The sequence below is a fragment of the Oncorhynchus kisutch genome, linkage group LG15, assembly GCF_002021735.2.
Source record: "Oncorhynchus kisutch isolate 150728-3 linkage group LG15, Okis_V2, whole genome shotgun sequence".
Taxonomy (NCBI): domain Eukaryota; kingdom Metazoa; phylum Chordata; class Actinopteri; order Salmoniformes; family Salmonidae; genus Oncorhynchus; species Oncorhynchus kisutch.
In genome coordinates this window covers 53,759,782-53,767,176 of record NC_034188.2, presented here as the reverse complement: position 1 = coordinate 53,767,176, position 7,395 = coordinate 53,759,782, and the positions used below count along the sequence as shown (strand labels likewise).

At 39.7% G+C, this 7,395-nt stretch overlaps 1 long non-coding RNA gene across 1 annotated transcript; it reads right to left on the bottom strand.

Moving 5' to 3' along the window:
- Positions 1–3,053: 3,053 nt before the first annotated feature.
- On the bottom strand, positions 3,054–5,867 carry LOC116353621 (uncharacterized). Its single transcript, XR_004203106.1, has 2 exons — positions 5,622–5,867; positions 3,054–5,252 (listed from the first exon to the last, which is right to left on the bottom strand). It is a non-coding gene; the product is annotated as an uncharacterized LOC116353621 (long non-coding RNA).
- Between the last annotated feature and the right edge of the window lie 1,528 nt (positions 5,868–7,395).

The window sequence follows — 7,395 nt, the reverse complement described above, 5'->3', positions numbered from 1 at the left end:
CACCGGTTTCCCTCCTTCAAAATGCATACAAAATGAATCCCAAACGTTACCAATAAACTTCTCCAAACAAGTCAAACAACGTTTATAATCAAACTTCAGGTACCCTAATACGTAAATAAATGATACAATTTCAGACGGAAAATCGTTATTGTCTTTACTGGAGATAAACTACAAAGAACACGCTCAAATCCACGCACATGAAAACACTAGAGCCAAAATGGGAGCCACTTAGAAAAACTACAAATTCTAGCTCATTTTTCCAAAAACAAGCCTGAAACTCTTTCTAACGACTGTTGACATCTAGTGGAAGCCCTAGGAACTGCAATCTGGGAGAATTTCGCCTCATAATAAACATGATAGCCATTGGAAACAGTGGTAGGCTGAATTTTTTTATTTTTGTTAAATGGTTTGTCCTCTGGGTTTTGCCTGCCATATCAGTTCTGTTATACTCACATACATTATTTTAACACTTTGAGAAACTTTAGAGTTTCCTATCCAAATCTACCAATTATATGCATATCCTAGCTTTTGGGCCTGAGTAACAGGCAGTTTACTTTGGGCACACATTTCATCCAGACGTCAAAATACTGCCCCCTAGCCAAAACTGTCTGCACCTCTTTGTTAAGAGTTTCAGTGACTTCATTAGCTGTGGTTGTTAGTCCGTATATGGTTGAATCATCAGCATACATGGACACAAATGCTTTGTTTAATGCCAGTGAAAGATCATTGGTAAAAATGGAAAAGATTAGAGGGCCTAGAGAGCTACCCTGTGGTACACCACACTTTACATGTTTGACAATAGATAAGCTTCTATTATAGAAAACCCTCTGAGTTCTATTAGATAGATAGCTCTGAATCCACGATATGGCAGAGGCGGACAAGCCATAACTCATTCATTTTCTCAATAACAGGTTATGGTCAATAATATCAAAAGCTGCACTGAAATCTAACAGTACAGCTTGCACAATCTTCTTATTATCATATAGGCTATTTTCAGCCCTTTCCTGGGTAGCTTATCAGAGGTAGACATAATATGGAAAAGAGCAAACAAAGCAAGAGAAATGTCACGTTCTGACCATCATTCGTATGTGTTTTCCTTGTTTTAGTGTTGGTCAGGACGTGAGCTGGGTGGGCATTCTATGTTGTCTGTCTGGTTTGTCTATTTCTATGTTTGGCCTGATATGGTTCTCAATCAGAGGCAGGTGTTAGTCATTGTCTCTGATTGGGAACCATATTTAGGTAGCCTGTTTTGTGTTGGGTTTTGTGGGTGATTGTTCCTGTCTTTGTGTTTGCACCAGATAGGGCTGTTTCGATTTTCACATTTCATTATTTTGTAGTTTCTTCATGTGTAGTTTTTTCCTTCATTAAAATATCATGAATCATCATCACGCTGCATTTTGGTCTGATCCTTGTTCCACCTCTTCATCAGAGGAGGAGATGGAAGAGAATCGTTACAAGAAAAATCAATACAATCAGCAGTCCATAATTGTGTGTGTGTGTGTGTGTGGTTTGCGTGCTGCTGGGGTGTTGAAGCTACGAACCAATAAGCTTGGCTCTCTCATCCTTCCCAAGCTTTTGGGAGGGTGGGTGGACAATGAGAATCTCATAGTGGATGTAAGCAATGTCATCACACACTCTGGCAGCTTTCACTACTGGGATAAATTCTTTCTTCTTCTGGCGCACAGCTTCAGGATAGAAGATATACATTCCTCTCAAGTTCTTGGCTATTTCCAGAAAAGCTACCTTGTCCTTGAACCTCAAGAACTTTAACACTATCGGGCCTGTCATCTGGACCGGTGGTGGGTTTTCCAGTCCTGTGATCCATCTTCTGTTTCTCTGGGATCATTTCCCTCACTTTGTCCTCAGACTCCGTCCAGGTCTCATTTAGAAATTCTGCAATTCCGCCCACAATAATGTTGTTCCGCCATAATTGTCCCTCGAGATAATCCGATTTTTCTGTCATTGTTATCATGGATTAACATACAGAACTGATGTCCTCTTCTCTCAATGTCATCTTGCCGTTGTCCTGTTTAATCCTTAAGAATCCAGAGCCCAGTTTCATAGATTTCAGTCTAATCCTTCTTTAGACTTAGGGCTATGAGAGGAGTGGTATATTTTATCCTGCTGACTTATGGCAGCCTCTAATTTTTAAGGGTTCACTTGGTCTGAAACATTCCACGTGGATAACCATTTCACAACATTGAGTTTAGAGACAGGTGCTTGGCACAGTTCACCAAAGACTCACACTATTAACATTTCTACACACTGTGCCAATAAAAACCAAAGAGATGGCCACAAGATTATGACTGAAGAAAGTGCAAAGACAGCAATAGCGCTACACAGAGCTGTGACAAGATGCATGCAGATCTGTGATCGACATGGCTGGATAAATATACTGCATGTGTTATGTTCGAAGCAACATCGACCAGTTTTGACAAACACATTTCTCACAGGCACAGTAGGTTGAATAATCAAATTTCTATAGACTTAGTATGGGTGGATGTGAAATCTTTGTCAACTAGTGGTCTGTGAAGAAATGTCCAGTTAAAAGTAGTTGGTCAATAATATTGGTCATTAATATCTTAAATCACGTGTTCTTGACAAGTGACAGCTTAGGCAAATATAAGTCTGTACATGGTTTTTAGATGTACTGTGGTTTGTTGGGCTGGCCAACAATTCCAGTATGGCAGCAATTCCATTACTAAGTAATGCAATATAAAAACCATAAGAAATGATTTATTCCAAGAAACAAACCATTCAACAAAAATGCAAAAAAGCTCTTTCTCTGCAGTCTGGAGTGCATTGCTGTTCAATGATGAATCGTGATTGGCTACATGAGAAGGGGATGGAGTATGACCTCTCTAGGCTTACAACAAGCAAAAAAATGATGTCATCCATATAAATGTCTCATCTCACCAAGGTGCTAATGCTATGTACTCTTCATTTGATAACTGAAATGCAAAGGATTTCCAATCTGATCCATATCTCTCAGAAGATGAGAGAGTGAAAGAAGAAGAAACAGAGAAACGGATGGAGATGATAAGGCTTTGATATCTGTCAAATATACCATTTAATTACTGCAGTACAGTCCAAGCAAGAGTGGAAAGACAGAAATATACAAAATATGGGATATTTCTGATGGGGGAACGACCCTTTATTATACTGTTGAACAATCAAACATTAACAATGTGACATTAAAATGCAATAAAGCCCTGTGTAACCATTATTTAAAGGATGAATATGGTAAGCATACAAGGTGTAATAAAAAGATTATACAGTATACAATAAGTACCTGTATAGATTCTACATTAATGTTACGTGAAGAGTGCTAAAAGAAACAGTAGTCTTTTCAATAAGCTAAATATTCCACATCACACTCGGGGGTGAAAAACGTGTTGTTATAATACCCTTTCACAGCTGACATATTACCATTGATGAATGAAAATAACTGTGTAAAGGTTATCCAAGCCATTAAAAGGGGTAGGTGAATAAACAGTGGATAACCTGTGAAAAAAGGAATGGAAAGTGTCCATTGCAACAATCCATGACATTGCATCATATCTGTGGCTGAGATGGATGTGATCCAAGCCTTGATTGCTGTAAGCCCCATGAGCTTCAAGAGCACAAACAGGCTACCAAAATACCTCCATCATCCAGGGTCATGCTTACTGGGCTGGATATAGACCGTTTCACATTGCACGGATAATATCCTTCACCAGTCTGTCATGTATCCTGGATTATTATGTAGAGCAAGGCACAGACATAATATGACTTTAGGAGCAAGGAGTTTTAGTTTTTGTGAACAATACCAGTCCATAACTACTGTCTTATACCTGCAAAAGTGTTATATCCCTAGTCAGTTTATAAACAAACAGAGGTTGGATCGATTTTTGGTTCTCAGGTACCACATTTCACCACATCCCTGAAACTAGGGTTAAAACAAATTGACAGCAACCTTCTATTTTCTCCAACGTTTTCTAAGATGGTTTTATAACGACTGGTATTCCTTTCATCCGAATGAGGTCCTATAGGTCAACCTCTTCAAGTGTTTGCTTGCCACTCTAAGATGTGTTATCGGATTATTGGTGGATGATTATGACGGCCTATTCAGTGTTGATTGACAATGTTTTATATAGTGAGGCATTTCAGGAGCTTGCGCCGTACTATAAGCAGTCCTGCAGAATCTGGTCAATTTATATGACAACTTAGTTTAAACTGCTTGATCATTGTGAGAGAACTCTGAGCTGATCGTCCCCAGACGTTATCCACAGACTGGCCACGGACTGGAGCCACAAAATGTACCATTGTCGTTAAATGAACCAGAGAAATATCCTTGCTTGGTAAGTGAGCTTTATGCAAGTTTGGCTCTCAAACCAACTACCCGTTTTGTCAAACTAACTCACCCCCGGTTTAAGCCCCCATTTCATGTGATTGGAATTAGGGGGGTGATTAATAAGGAGAGGAATGACTCTTGAATGTGCCAGTTTAGTGCTTTTGCTACTTATGTAATAATGCTGCTGGATTGGTTTAAAAAGGGCCAGAGTCCCTAAGGAATCTTTTCTCAGTGATGATGGAGGGAGGACAGGCTCTTTTCACTTTCAGAGGTGCATATAAACACATCATTCAAAAGCAAGCGTGAGCAGGGGAAGGGGAGGAGGGGTGTAAAAAAGTGTTTCTCAGCCAATCACTTTTTGAAGGCACTGTCCTGGCCACGGCCACACGCCAAACCCTCCAGATAAACGGATGTTGGCGTGCTAAAAGATGTCCCTTAGGATGTGATGAAGCAGGTGCATTATATTCAGTATAATGCCAGCTATATTATTCTTAGCGGTGATGAAGATGTATTCAATTTAAAAACCACTCACCAACAAGGTTCAAGCCTTTGGAGATTAATGTCAGGCAGGTAGCCTAGTGGTTAGAGCGTTGGACTGGTAAGATCGAATCTCCGAGCTGACAAGGTAAAAATCTGTCGTTCTGCCCCTGAACAGGCAGTTAACCCACTGTTCCTAGGCAGTCATTGAAAATAAGAATTTGTTCTTAACTGACTTGCCTAGTTAAATAAATGTAAAATAAATTAAAAAAATACAGTGGAGGCTTTGCACCAGATGGCGAAGTAAGGTCAATCACTAGACATTCTTTACTAGCCGTCCTGTCCTTCAGCAAATACCTTTCTCCAGGATTGCACGGCAGCATTTCCCCCTTGTTATTAATGTCCAGAGGTTGTAAAAAGGGTGTGTGGAAGGTACTTCAGCCTGTGAGAGAGAGAGGGGTTCAGAGATGTGACCATTTCAGCATTGATTGGACCCCTAAGGAGTAGTCACGGGGAGGGGGGGGGGGGGGGAGAGAGGGGTGAAAAGGGAAGAGGAGAGGGGAGAAGGGAGGGTAGCGAGAGAGGGAGTAGCTTAATGGGAACTTTAGGGCAGGATGAGGGTGAACTTCAGTACTGCATAGAAAGGAATTTAAAACCATACGTCACTCTATTAAAGACAGAGCATTTACAATCTATTAATATAACTATTGCACTGTCCTCATTTAAAATGTTATTTGTATACTTTTTACTCCTATTAGATCAAAAGGATAGCGACATCTAAAAGGCCTTGTACGATTACTGTCATAATTACCACAGGCTTCAGTGCAGACAGGCAACACAGGCCTGGGGCTCCAGATGTCGGAGCTGGAACGTTGTTGGTAAGCTGTCAGAGTTACTCAGTCTTATCTCCTGGGGTGCTCTCTGGATGGATGCTTAATAACAAGACTGTAAAATAAACAACAATTTTATCATACAGGATTCCTCTAATGCTTAAAAGGCTAGGGCAGAATACTGCCCCCGTTGGTGAAATGCGTGCCCATAGTAAACAGAAAGAAAATCTGTCAAAAATTGCTAATATATGCAATTAAACATTATTATTGAATAGAAAACACTCTAAAGCTTCTAAAACCGTTTAAATTATGTCTGTAAGTAAAGCAGAACTCTCAGGGCACTCATTCTCCCAAACTCTCTCTTGTCATCCAAAAAGTTGGCCCAACTTTGACGTCATCGCCCCCACCCTTCCCAAGCACCTACAGTCCTGGGAACAGTTCCCATGCCTTCAGCGCGGTGTCCGCTTTCAATGGGGCTTCTCATTGTGTGAATCGTGCGCTCACGAGAGTTATGACAGGCCGAATCCTTTCGGTCGCGTGAGAAAACAGGTTACTCTCACGCGCATTCTGCGCCTGTGGTGTCTTTCTTTCAAGATTGATTAAACGATGCGTGTGTTTCTCTTTGTCCTGAGAATTGCGGTGAAGCTATATAGCATGTTAACGCTGTGTTCTGAACCAAGTTTGACAAGTTTAGTCGACATATAATATGTAATTTCGACGTTTTGGTGCGAACTAACTTTACTTTTTGGCTGCATTTCAACCGAAATATGTCGTGTTTGATAACCGAAAGACACAGACTTCAAAACTAAAGCTGTTTTTGGTAAGTATAAACCCTTCCAGGTCTTCTGATGGAAGAACAGCAAGGGTAAGGGAACATTTATGTGTTAAATTTGGGTTTCTGTGGACTCCGAGATAGAGGAGCCAAAATGCTAATTCCTGAGCGCCGACTCACATTATAGCCTAGTGAACGAAATCTGTAAAGTTAAAAATAAATGTAACACAGCTGTTTTATTAAGAAGAAGTGTATCTTTCTAAGTATATGTAGAACATGTATATTTAGTCAACGTTTATGATGTGTATTTCTGTTATCTGGCAGAGTTACCATAATTTCTCCAGGCATTGTTGTAGCATTTTTTAGCCATGACCTTCTATGTAAACCGTGATTTATGGATATAATTAGCATATTATTGAAAAAAACATAAATGTACTGTATAACATGTCCTATTCCTGTCATCTGATGAAGATTTTCAAAAGGTTAGTGAATTATTTTACTTTTAATCCTGCTTTTGTGATTGCATCTATTGTTCTACAAAATGGCTATGTAAATTAGCCTATCTTTGGTGGTGGTTTGACATAAATATGTGCTATGTTTTCGCCGTAAAACATTTTAGAAATCTGACTTGGTGGCTAGATGAACAAGGTGTTTATCTTTCATTTGAGCTATTGGACTTGTTAATGTGTGGAGGTTAAATATTTCTAAGAATATTTTTTGCGTTCTGTGTGCTACTGTGTCAGTTGAGCAGTGGGGGGAGGTGCCCTAGCGGGACGTGTGGTGCCAAGTAGTTCTTAAGTAACTAACATTTTACTGTGGGCTAAATCGGGGTCACACAGAATGTTTCTTGGTAGTCTTAAACAAAAGTAAACACCTAACACACATGGTTATGGGCTTAAAAAAAGAAGACACATATTTAAATGTGCTATTGTTTTTTGGGGTTATATACATTTTCAAAAATTATTTAAAAAGATGTCATTATG